Source organism: Accipiter gentilis, chromosome 1 (genome assembly GCF_929443795.1).
Source record: "Accipiter gentilis chromosome 1, bAccGen1.1, whole genome shotgun sequence".
In the NCBI taxonomy this organism is placed as follows: domain Eukaryota; kingdom Metazoa; phylum Chordata; class Aves; order Accipitriformes; family Accipitridae; genus Astur; species Astur gentilis.
In genome coordinates, this window is record NC_064880.1 from 23,221,506 (window position 1) to 23,234,737 (window position 13,232).

General features: G+C 39.5%; 1 protein-coding gene across 2 annotated transcripts in view; it reads left to right on the top strand.

Moving 5' to 3' along the window:
- PLCL1 (phospholipase C like 1 (inactive)) overlaps window positions 1-13,232 on the top strand; it is a 213,417-nt gene that overhangs the window by 5,059 nt on the left and 195,126 nt on the right. The window contains exon 1 of one of the 2 annotated variants that reach the window (XM_049814071.1): window positions 10,224-10,352. The exons of the other annotated variant lie outside the window; for it this stretch is intronic. The gene's annotated coding sequence lies outside the window, so the exon portion shown is untranslated. Of the gene's footprint in view, window positions 1-10,223; window positions 10,353-13,232 lie in introns of those variants that run through there. 2 annotated transcript variants of the gene reach the window in all.

Below are 13,232 nucleotides of genomic sequence, written 5' to 3' on the forward strand. Positions count from 1 at the left end.
GCAAGAATGACATGCCTACCCATGGAGAGACTGCCACAAAGTGAGAAATTCATCAGATTTGTCTGGCAAAAGGTAACTGGTAAGTGATATTTTAATGTATGTAAATTCCCAAACATTGTGGAGAGAGAAACAGGGAACTGATATTCACTCTGTTTCACAGAATGTGAAATAGGGGAAACCCAGTGATAGCTATATAGCAGCAGGTTTAAAATAAATGGAAGTATTTTCTGATGCAGCATGTGATTAAATCATGCACTTAACAGCTACAGAAAGCTGTGGCAGTCAGAAATGCAAATGGGTTCAAGCAGGTTCAAAATGACAAATGGATGGAGGAGAGCTTCACAATGCACCAAAAGCATCTGGCTTAGAAAGTCCCTAAACTACAAGCAGTTGAACACTGGGAAGCTACAGTGGAGGACTGATCACTTTGTACTTTCTTGCTTCTTATGTATCTCCCCATGCATGTACTCCTGTAGCTGGGATACCAGCCTAGATTGACCTTTATCTAACCCAGTATCTGCTTCTTAAGAAAAACTTAAATGCACTGTTTAACAACACAGAAGACAGTTTTCCATTATTGCTAGTATAAAAAAAAATCTTAGAAATGAAAAGAATCTTATCTGTTAATTATTTATTTAGATTTATTTTTTTTTTTTGGCCAGCTCTACAGAAGAGAAACATTTTGGAGATATTTTTTGGATTGCTGTGGCATAGCTGTTTGTAGTCTTTATAATATTTTCATAACACTGCACCTGTATTCCATACACTACTGTTTTTTTCCTAAGCATCTAATTAAGACAGGTTTGAAGAGAACCTGTACTGATTATAGACCTGCTTTTGTCACATGAATTATATCCTGTAGTAAGTATCACTGAAGATGGACAGTTTGTCTATGGAACTGTTGCATTTATCTGTAAGATCCTTTCTCATGTAGGCATTTCAGACTGGGGTTTAACCCCCATCTCTTCCCTGAAAACAAAGCAACATTGGTAGGTCCAGTATGGCTGTGCCTAAGATGGTAACATTGTAGTGAGAAGGATTTAAGTCTTCTGGAATTTTTTTGTGTCAGGCTATCAATAGTAATTATCCTTAGCAATGCGGACCACAATTCGCTGAAGACTTAAGTGTATAAAATGGGTTTCAGGTGCAGGATTTAGGCATATGGGTCCTATGAAGCTGTCCTGAAGGCTTACCTAGCTTCTTATGCCTTTCAGGGATCTAAGTTTTGCCAGAAAAGTTTCTTACAGAGATTTTTCTCTTGTGCAGGCCCAGAGTCAATTACACGTGCTGCTGAGCATTTTAATATGTACCTTGTGTCCAAGTCAATCTATGAATAATAGGTGTAAGGTTTCTTTCCATTGAATTTCTCGGAATTTTTCATGTTTAATTTAGACTTTCTGTTTCTGATGGTTGGATTTGCCACAAAATACAGTAATTCTGATTTCCAGCCATCTCTGCACTCAAGTAAAAAGCTATTTAACTTAACTTCTCCTCAAGGAGAACTTGGGGCCTGGCTAAAAGTCTCTTAAAAATCAATGGGAGCCTTTAAACTGACTTGTGTAAACTTTAGTTAGTACTTCCAAAGAAACCAAACCCAAACAGCCTACATCCAGGACAAACTGCTTCTATTAAAGTTTATAGCAGATTTGTCTGTTATGCTGACCGCTAACTCTGGAGTAGTTTTCTTGTCAATCAGTTCCATATAGCGCATAGTGTTAACATATAACTAGTGATCTCCTTAAACATGTGGGTAGAGACAGATAATAGCATTGTGTTTGTGGTATCTTTCCATACAGAATCATAATAGTCAAGATTATTTGATTGTCTTTGACTGAAATCACCTAGAGGTGACCTTTTTCAAACTGGTGGGACAAAACCCTTTCTGTAGGATATCAGCAAGTCTAGCAATCTGCAAAAACAAGTTCTGGCAGGTCTTTTCAGGAAGTCGTTTCATAGGTTTTCTAGGTAAGAGGTAGGAGCTGTTAAGCTCAGGAATAAAAGATGAAGTTGGTGATAATGGTTGATTTGTTTTTAAAACATGTTATGTGCACAAAGACTATTGTGCAGAAGTACATAAATAATGATTAAAAATAATGTTCTACTGGAGTAGTGGTGCTGGTGGGTACAGCAGCGGTGGAGGAATGCTTTCTACTGTTTTCCAAATATGTTAAGCAGCTGTTAATAAAACTAAGTTTTCGTATCTGTGCAGAGATGTTAATCCTGTTTTTTATGATAACATTGTATTCATTTTGTAGTTCCACTGAGATCAACTCCATCTGTAACAAAAATGTTTTATTTGAGTTAATGGTATATTTTTTTTTCTAGCCTTCCCCACAGTAGATGTGAAAATGCACGCAGTTACTGTAGAACCCATAATGCATCCTCTGTGGTAAAGCATTTGGCTGATCATGTTCATAAACCTAATCAGCATATTTTTTTTCTTTCCAGGATCCACCTGGTAGGTGTAATTTTTGGTAATACCTTGGCGAGTTTTCTAAGAAATGGGGAAGAATGATTAATATAACTTTTTATTACACATGTAGTCTAGCTTATTTTTTTTCTTTTAGCCAGTATGACTTAGAGGTTTTGACATGAATGACAGTTTAGGAACGACTCAGACTTGATTAAAAGGTTAAGTTCTGCAAAAGGCTAAATGCCTTTACCAAATACTAACAAGTTCTGAAGACTGATATCTTTCTGTGTATTGGTGTAGAAGTGTATTTACAGTCAAAGCCTTGTTCTTAAATCTTTCTTTATCATAAACATTTTTGGGTTTGAAGCCTACTTATGTAGAATACTGTCTTCTGGGGGAATCTTTTTATGTCAGAAATTTGCAGTTTTAGTGATTATTGAGCCCCTTCCTGAAACATGTTTAAATTACTGAGGTCATTGTAATGACTTCATTTAGTTGTGGTTCATTGTTAACGTGTTTAAGTTGGAAGACTCTGACCATTAGGACTGTGTACAGGCCCTAATTTAAATGATTAACTGGAATAAAACTGAGATAAAATAATCCTGTTTCAGAGCCACTTACATCAACAAAATTAGTCTTGGGATTATTTTGGGCAGCATGCCTCAGGTAATGTTATTGTGACATGCCTATTTAAAGGTGCATCAAAATCTAAAAGGTAAGGCACACCAAAGTATTACTACTTTGCTACTGTACTGAGAGGAGTTTAAAAATATTCTAGCTGTAAATGTATACTGTGAAGGTTTGATTCTTCTCCTGAGTTGCATGCTCAGGGGAGTACTAATGCTCACACCATGTCTTGGATAATCCTAGCAAAAATAGTTACAAAAAACGTTGTGTTCATACTGATTATTCCCCAGAGGTTTTCTTTCCATCCTGCTAGATCTCATCCCTCCTGGTTGACCTATGTCATGCTGCTTTGGTACTTCTTCAAGGGGCAAAAGGAACATGTCTTTGCTGCCCAGTACCTTGTTCAGAGATTCATACAAAGTGGAAATTAGTTTGATTACTGGAAAGTTGTCATGTATTGATTTGCATGGGTGTAAATGACTACAGAAGCAGCAGGGTGGTGGATAATTAGGACTCCAAGATCATCATTCTTCACTGAAAGTTTGTTTCGGTAACTTGGGTACAACTTCTGAATGGGCAATAAGAATCTGTTTGATATCTATTCAGTATGAAGCTGGCTACTTGATTACAGACCTTTCAAATAAGTCTAGACTCAGATAAAGTATAGTGCTCATGGTTTATTGTTTTATGGACCCAAAGTCTGTCAAGCTATGTTGAGGAGTGATCCTCTCAGCATCATTTGGATCTAATTACCTGTACTGTATTATAGGTAGGCATAGCATGTTTTTAATTCATTAGACAGTTTTGATGGATTGCTAATCTGTTTTGATTATAAGCTGCAAAAAGTTTTTATCTTATTTAGCTCTTTCAAATAGTTTTGGGGAAAAACACAACAATAAAATGTAGGGTGAATTTGTGGTTTAAGAGAGGCCTGCTGCTTTTGGAAATGTGGCTATATCCGTCTTGCTTTTGTGTATGCTGGTGTACCTTTCTCTGTGTTTTGTGTTGATGCATCTCCTAGAAAGTATATCTGCTTAAAAAAGCAAAAAACCCAAACCCAACCAAAACCAAAAGAACAACCATCCCAACAAAAACCTCTGCCAGAAATATTGATGAAAAAGACCCTATGAATTTAAGAAATTCTGTAACACTGGATCCTACTGCAAGGTCAATACATTTTGAGGAATATGTGTGCTGTAGTGACTGCATGGGAATGTTAGCTACACTGTGTTTGCAAGACAAAGGTAGGAAGTAAATAGCAATAGGAAGTAAAACTCCTTGATCAGGAATCAGATGCTAGTGCTGAAGTAACCAGGAAAGCCATGGGGCACAGCAGGGTGAGACCATGTCTAGAAGCTCAAGTGAAATTCAGAAAATTGGATTATATGTAATCCAAATGCTGCAGGGAGGGGAGGCTGTAACAGGGAGCAGGCAGGGATGAAATAAAACTGGGGAGCCTGGCTGGGAACTTAGGCAGTGGAGTCAGGAGTCAGCCAAGAGTTCACAAGCAGGGCAGGGACAAGGTGACGGGCAGTGACCAGGACTGGAGCAAGAGCTTGGAGCACAGCCATGGACATCCCATTTGTAGATCCAGCGCTGAGCTTCCTTGCAGGGAAAGTCATGCAGAGCACAAAAATAAGTTTGTTGCCTGAGCTGAATTGCTCTGGTATAGTGGTCTCTTGGGCACGTACAGAGCTAGAGGTGTGTAGGTGTCTAAGGGGAGTGGTGGCTGAATGGTGTAACGTTTTGGGGCAGAGTTGGGGAGGGGGGCTGCAAGAGGGTGCAAAGTAGCTGCCAGGAGGCCAGAGGGTCTTTTTTTGCCACAAGCACTTAAGGTAGCTCTTGTGGAGGGAACAAGAGGAGGATGAGCAAGGGCTGCCTTGGTCCTGCTCTTGCCAGCTCAGTGGTTAAGTTTAATTCCTTGCATCCCTTTCTTCCTGAGTGAAGCTTGCCACCCATTCTGGGGCAACTCCAAAGCCATTTAGGCATCTCCTATTAAGCCTTCCACACCCCTGCAGCATTTAGGCAAGTTTTACCATTTTAAGTTAACACCACAGTTGTGTTTTAATTTTGTTTTTGTTGTAAGGATAATTTTTTGAGAGAAGAGAGATTCTTGGTGGATTCTGTCACTTTCAGCATACTGTTGCTGTTTGCACAGAAGAATAAAAAGCATCCTGTTTTACTTAACATTGGATTTTCTTTAAGACACTTGCAACTCTCATTGTAAATGTAGATGAGTTCTGGGTTCTTGCATTGAATTTTTTATAAGCTGTACTTTTGTTTGGAAAAGCCATGTCATTTTTCGTTTTGTTTTTTTTTTTTTTAAATTTAATTTTATAACAATTTTCATAAATATCTGATTAGAAGTTGCATTTTGCTCAGCTAAAGTGACTGCTGATCTCTTCAAGCCAGAGCTATTGGGAGAGAGCACTATGAATTAATTACTGTAAGATCTCTTTTCTTTTTCCAAATGAGATTGTGTAGGAGCTTATTAAATTAATTTAAAAAATGTAATAGTTTAATAAAATAATTATATTCCATTGGACTATGACACACCTCCAGGCTACCTCATATAAATACTGTAATAAAAAATTTTGTGAGCACTAAGTAAAAAATAGACACTGGAATTCATTAAACGTATGAAAAAGACTTTATGCAGATGTTTTGTGTTCTGCGTTAGATGGAGCCCAGTCCTGGAGACTGCCTGGAAGCTGCACAGCCTTTCATGGGAATGCTGTGCATGAGGTCTGCCAGGACCGGCCTCGCTCTGCAGGTACCACCAGAGTCTTGGTGCTGGGGTAAAGACAGATTTCTTCTGGGAAATATATATGGATGTATCCTGAAGGAAGTCTCATCTTCTAGTGTTATGTAAAAATGGTTGTACTTGAGTATGATTTGGAAATGCAAGTCATAGTATATATAGCTTATGAATTTTGTTTCTCAGAGTGTTATGATTCACAGTGACAGTTGCTCCCTAAAGCAATGCAGATTTTGAGTATAAACATGCTATCTATGGAGGAAGGATTGGGCTGAACACAAATACCCAATCTCTAAACCCTGTTATTTTAGTTTGAAATTTTCTTTTTCAGGCTCTTAAAGACTTAAAATGTTGTTAATTTTGTTATGCTGATCCTACTTTGAGCTAGGTGGGGTTCGTTTGGCAAAACTGTATTAGTTTAAACCTGAATATTACTGCTGAAGAATGAATTTTAGAGGATTGTTTCCAGATAACAGTTGCTCTTATTAGAAACACAAGAGAGTGAGTTGCTATTAGAGCTGAGAAAAAAAGCTAGAGATGACTTACAGCAAGTGCATTTGTTTATTTATTTACTTGGCAGTGCAGCTGCGGGGTCTGTGTGCTAGATGCATATTAACGATTCCATTCATATTCAGTACTTTTTTTTTTGCTACATCTTTATGGGTGAGAGGGAGGCACTTTCATACATAGTGGTGAAATAGTCAAGTCTGATGGACAGGAATAGTGCTTAGAAGTAATTCATTTCAATGGACTGATCCAAATCTAATTGAGGTCAAATCAGACCCTGTTCATAGACTTCAGAATTCTCCCAGTACCCTTGGTCACCATGGAGGAGTGTTCCCTCCAGCAATAGCTCCTGACTTTGAAGACTTGCTTTTCTTTTGACCATTATAATTACTTAAATTATGTTATATTCTCATCCTGAGCATAGATTACCTAGACCAGTCCAAGGACTGTGGTGTCTTTCTGCAGAAGAAGCTGTGTTGCAGCAGTAGAGGGGGAGGATAAGTAAATTTTTTTGGCTTGGGAGAGTGAAATGTGACTGTGTTAAGCAGCATGCTTTGCCTAGGCTCTGTAGCCTTGCTGGGAGGGCGTGGGTGTGGGTAGCAGGTAAAGCTTAAGTGATGGGAAAAAAGGTTAATTTAATGAAATGGGGTTAGTATCCTCATTTGCTTTGATCAATGTAAAGACGAAGTATCTTTCACTGTAACAGTGTCCCATGTGCTGTGAAATGCTGCCACACAAGCACTTGTGATGAAATCTTGGGGCTGTTGGAGAGTCATTAAGAGGACTGTCCCTTTGCCCCAAGAGCTCACCTTTCTGAGGGCTAATGCCCAGACTCACATTTAGAAGTGAGCTGATGCTGGATGGATGATCTCATTTACCAATAAGAGATGAGACTGAAAGAGAAACAGAGAGCACGGTAAGCAGGGTGTCTGCAGAGCAGTGCAGAGAAGTGAGGTGTTGGGAAGCTGCGCCTCGTTGGTGTCCACCTGTGGCAGTGCCTATGATGTCTGGAGAAGAGAACAATTTTGTTGCTTTTCGAAGAATCAGGCTTACATTCTGCGAAGTAAAACCCCTGAAGCTTAAGAGTACAGTCGGATCCTACAGCAGTACCTTGCCTTCCAAATAGGAGAGGACCATACATTTTGCTTAGCTTTCTTAAGAAAATTGACGTACAGCTGGTGTCTGGCTTCCACATATCCCTTCTCTGCGAAGAGGGAACTGTGTATTTCCTTCAGACCAGCTTTTAACTTCTCCAAAGATCCTCAGCTCTCAGCTTGAATAAACTGAGCTACATCCTACTGCAAGTGCATTTGGCATTGGTTTTAGAAATTTGAGGATTTGAAAGGAACAGTGTGGGCACAGTGTTCCATTCACTGGGCGAGGAGAGGAGAGATTGGCTTTGTAACATAAAAAGGTTGCAACATTTTCTGCCTTGTTTGAACAGTTGTGAGGCAAAAGTCATGACCCTGCTGAGATGCACCATTTATGTGGTGTAGATGTGGTATAATCCAGAACTTTTTTTCATTTGAAATGCCATTTACTTTGTTTACCTATCTGTACACCTACTCAGGGATTGCAGAATGTCTCTTAACTTGTGGTGTATTGCAGCCAGGAGCACATATTGCACAGTTCTCCAAATATCATTCAAGGAAAACACTGAACTGTTTACATGCCTGGATATGTGTATGTTCTAAAGAACACAGTTACACTTGTTCAGTTTATTGTTTTCCTATCCAGCTACCTATGTATGTATCACATATACTTCGCATGCTAATAGAAATTCACAGAACATGTTACATTGAGTTTCTAGGCTAAATTTTGCTTTATTACACAATTTTAGCAGTGGGAAGTGGTAATGTCCTTTCTTTTAGTGAACCCAAGAGCTAAACTTGGTAATTATTGCGAAATACAACTTCTTTTCAAAAGGAAAAAAAGACAATTTTAATTCAGCATTGCAGCAGAGATGTATGTATAAGAAGGCAAAGTATCGTTTACACTGCCAAATAACTTGCCTATATTGCAAGTACTTTTTTTTAGTTATCTCCTACTCTTTTTGGCCTACTGTAAATACAAGTTACGATGGTTTATTCAAAAGGATTTTTTAAAAAGAAATTGTGTATAGACAAGTCTAGATTTTAAACTGAGAGTCATCAGGAGTTAGCTAAAACTAAAGCTGGTACTAGGTTGTTTATATAGTGATTTGCATTAGTTCTTAATTAAAATAAGTTTCTGTGTGGACCAAGGCCAAGGGCCCTTTTCTTGGAAGATGGAGATCAAAAGAAGTGTCAGAATGACCAGAGAATGCAAAAGAGCAAATGTCGCATCCATAGGGCAGTGGGTTGACTGGAAAACTGGTGTGCTTACCTTCAGCCTGAGCTGGTGGTTTCTGCAAAAAGCTGCTGTTTGTGTTATTCTCTGAGGAGGAAGAGAGGTGCAGACTATCTTGTGCTTCTGTGGCAAACTGCAATACAGAGCACTCCCTCGTGCCAGCAGAATTGCTTGCACAGAGGTGTTGCAGGCCTGAGGCTTCGCTTATTCTTACTGAGGCCTGTTGCATTGAAGTAGGATTTGATCCATACAGTATTTAGGTAGAAAAGACTATTTCAGGAGCCTTTGGCAAAACTCTTAGTATCAGAAATGAAAGTTATCTTCGTGAGTGTTGAATATTGGCAGTTGTGTATGAATGGCATCTTTCAGGATAGGACCAATGAGTGTCCCTATGGAAAAATACCAGTTACTTGCAGTTTGGACAGTGGAAATTGTTATTTAATCTTCCTGACTATGTATATAAAATGTTGACTATGCTGTTGAATTAATAAAACAGTACATGAATCTGTTTTGGGGGGGGGGGGGGGTGTTGGTTTTTTTTTTGTGGTGTTTTTTTGGGTTTTTTTTAGTGGTTGGTTGTCATGCCTATCTGTATTTTTAGTGGATGTTCATATTCCACTTGTTCTTCAGGAACTTTGTACATTTCCAGTTATAGGTTGGTATTTGAATCTGTGGGCAGTGTTTGAGTATAACATTGCATTACCCCTTTGGGTTTATTATGCTTCAATAAAGTAATTAATGGATGAATGCAAATATGGAGGTAAATGATATGAAAGCAAATAATATTGTAGAAAAGATGTAAACACACTCTGTGTTTGTATAACTTGGTATCACCAGCTACTTCTGAGTTAGGGGTCTTAGCTACTCATTAATCTGTATACCAGATTTTGCTCTGTTGCAAAACTTGAAGACTGCCTCCCTCTTCCATGTTTTTGAAAATACTGTGGGTTTTGTTTCATTTGTTTTTTGGTTTTGTTTTTTTTTAGTGTTTTGCCACTGCATGTATAATACATGTTTTGGTTGCTGTATAAAAGATTTAACTACATCAAGAAAGTATTTTAAATTATAATTTTAAATCCCTTTTAGAAAAGGCTGGAGAAGCTAACTTCATGAGCATTTAAGACTCCAGACATCAGTGAGGTATTAAGCATCCTTCTGGAAGGACCCAAGATGGCTGGACACATTACAGAGCTGTTTTAAATGAGCTTCTAATGATGTCAGATGGGCCACTACCAACCAAAGAATGCCAAGCTTTTCTCTTTCTGTGATGATTTAGTGATCAATAGCAGTAAAATAATCCAGGCAATGCACTAGGGAGAATTGCTGCTCTTCTCAAGTGGTTGCTTAACTTTTAAGGTAAGCTTCATGGTGTTTCCAGTGATCATAGTGATTAATGCTTCCTTTGCTGTTGACTGCTCTAGGGTTTTTTTCTTCATAGTTTGTATACTACATGAGAAGTTTACTACTGTCTCTCCCAGCAGGTCACTTCCAGCCATGCCTCGCTCATTAATTAATTGACTCATTACGATGATGGATTTGTGTTTGGTTTTACAGATCTGTCGGAGTACCTTCTTCCCTGAGGACACCACTGTACTTTGTTCTGGGAGGTGTGAAAAGCAGGAAGAAAAGTTTAACAGCCAAATAACTGCACCTAGAAGCATTCAAAGAGTTGGAGGAGAACAGCCTAGGAAATAATTCCCCTCTCCTGCTTACTTTAAAGTATGTTGTGCGTTGTGCAATAGTGTGCTTGTCGGAGAAGGACTATTTGGCCAGGAGAGAAACCAGAGTTTGTAGAGAGTTAACTGCAGGGACCTTTCCCACGTAATCCTATATAAATATACTGCTGGAGAAGGTGCTGCTTGTATTAATTACTGTAGTGTATGCTTGGAGCCAAAACACAAGATGGTGTTGGAGTATCTATCAATATAGACAGGTTGTGTGATGGATCTACAAAATCCTTCTCTTGGACTGGGGCACAGGGAGGGGGGAAATGTGTCATGAATCCAATTAAAATTTTTGAATAACGTTTCTCCTGTAAATACTTTCTGTAAGCAAGGGTAACTTGTGTGTGAAAGCTTCATCCTGTTTAGCTATACTTTGTCCATTCTGTGAAAGCAATGTCTGGTGTTAAAAGTCGGGAACAGAGGGGACTTGCATCATTAAATGTGTCTGCCAGCTCAGGGGAATAGGCTGGTTGTGTAGAGCAGGGGAGCAGTGGAGGAAGCTTGCAGTGTGACTTAAGGACGCCTTGACTAAGTATTTCTAACCTTTGCCAGAGTCTGCCAGCCATTTTTAAATAGCTGCTTTACCTCTATTTACAGCCAAATACTTCTGGTCTTTCCTATTTTTTCAGTCTTATCTTGCCACTTAAAAATAGAACTTTTTATAATATTGCAAAGCAAATGGTCATCATTTAATGGTGAAGATCATTAATTACATTTTCAAGTTAAAAACCATACATCTGTAACCTTTTGTCCACACAGTAATGTTTTTTGCCCTGTGTGTTGGAATTAAATCTATGCTCCTTTGAAACTACTGGGAATGTCTCGCTGCTTTCCAAATGGCTGGTCAAGCCACAGTGGTGTTGATCAACCTGTGAATTTTGACTCAGACTGTCAAGTCCCAAAATTGGAGCAACTCAGGTTCGTGGATTTCTTTTGTTAGAATTAAGGTGAAATGACACCAGGGGAGTTCAAACAACAATCAACATTTATTCAACCTAGCTAACCTTGTGTATTGGGGCAGCCTTGATGCTGTGCCAGCACTGCTCAGCAGTAGCCAAAACACTGGTGTGTTATCAACACCTTTCTAGCTACTGATGCAGAGCACAGCACTATGAGGGCTGCTATGGGGAGAAATAAACAACTCCATCTCAGCCAGACCCAATACATCTTGCCCAAGTACAGGGGAACTCATCAATATGAACCTTGCATTATGTCATTAAACCACTGTTTGAAAAGAGAAGGGAGGTGTAGAAAAAGAAGCGGAAAAAAGAACATGAAACTGTGTCAGTAGGAGAGCCCTCCTGTTGAGTCACGAGGTTCAGAGCAGACCCCCTTGCTTTCTGTCGTCCTTCTCAAAGAGGAGCCCAGGGGCGGCTAGATCCACTCCTAGTCTTGGACTTGGTCAATGGTTTATGTTTAAAAGGATGAGGTGTAGGGACTGTGGAAAAGAGAGAAGAAAAAGAGGGAGAGAGAGAAAGAAAGAAAGAGAGAAGAAAAGGGTTTCACCAGTCCTGGGTCCAGCGTTGGTCCAGTCAGCGTAGAGATCCAGTTCTGGAAGGCGCGCGCTGAGGACTCGTTCTCCCTTCTTCTATAACGTGTTAGTCGATGGTCTCGACATGCGCAGTTCATGTTCCTGGGGTTCTCTGGAATAAGTCTGTGAGTTTGGGGGGGGGTTTATTGGGGAGTTGGCTCTCTTTCCCTGCTGGCATGACAACTTAAGATGGAAGCACAGCCCCATTTTCCATGGGGCCCCCTCCTCCAGGCGCATACACTGTGCTCTTTCTCCTGGCCACTTAAGGAATTGTGGCTTTGGAGAAGCACGGTCCCACCCTCTGTGGGGCCCCCTCCTCTGGCCACATTGTCCTGTTCACAAAACTCCAGTGTTTTTACAGAGGCTGTTTTCACCACCAAAGTTCTTTAATGAATGTTTGAGACACTGACTATGATTTGTCAGACTGACACACAGACATACAGGTTTTTGATTCTCTTCCTTCCCCGCCCCCCCTCCCCTCCCCCTTACTCACTATCCACCATAACCTTGCTACTGTTGTCTCAGAATCTGCCCCTTGATTTTGATCTGTGGCCTTGTTTACACTGGGAAATTCTTGGGAAATGGAAGACAAGTTGACTAAAGATCTGACAACACATAGAAGTCCAGATTAAATCCTATTTTATGACTGTCAGAAAAAATAGTGCTTTTAGTTTACTGTCATTGCGATTCCCTGCTAGTGCAGGTTCAACTCTCAGTAGCATATGTTTTGACTTCATGCATTTAGCCGGTCTTATTTCTGTGCTGTCGCTGAGTAATTCAAAGCTAAGTATCGAACCAGTTCTTTCAGTGCATTTGAGGTTCTGCCTGAGATCACCTTGCACCACCGTTACAATATCAAGGTTTGCCAAAACTTGTGGGAGCAATTTACTGTGGTGCTAACACTGGGCTAGTAAGAGCGACATCATGTTGTCAACAGACTTTTTGAGTATTAGTGTGTTTTGTTTTGTTTTGTTTTGAATCATGCTTTTTAAAACTTGTGTTATATTTGACAAAAATATGGAGCTGTGATTACTCTTTCTGTAGTAGTGTCTACTAGTGTCCCAAGACTTCAGAATATAGAATGATAGTTTCTGCATGAAAACCAACTTTGGATCATGTAGGTGTTACTGTGTTTATTTCTCTTACATGCATAGTACTGTTTACAGCTATATTATTTTTGTTGCCATAATAATGTAGTGGTGAGTCTTTAGTTCAGGTGTGTAACAATTTCAGAGATGAAACCCCCATGTTTTGTCTTTTTGGGAAGGAATACAAGGTGTTGGACAAAAGATAAAATGCTTTGTGTGCAAGATTGATGGTAAGAGAAAGACAGGCAGGTACTCC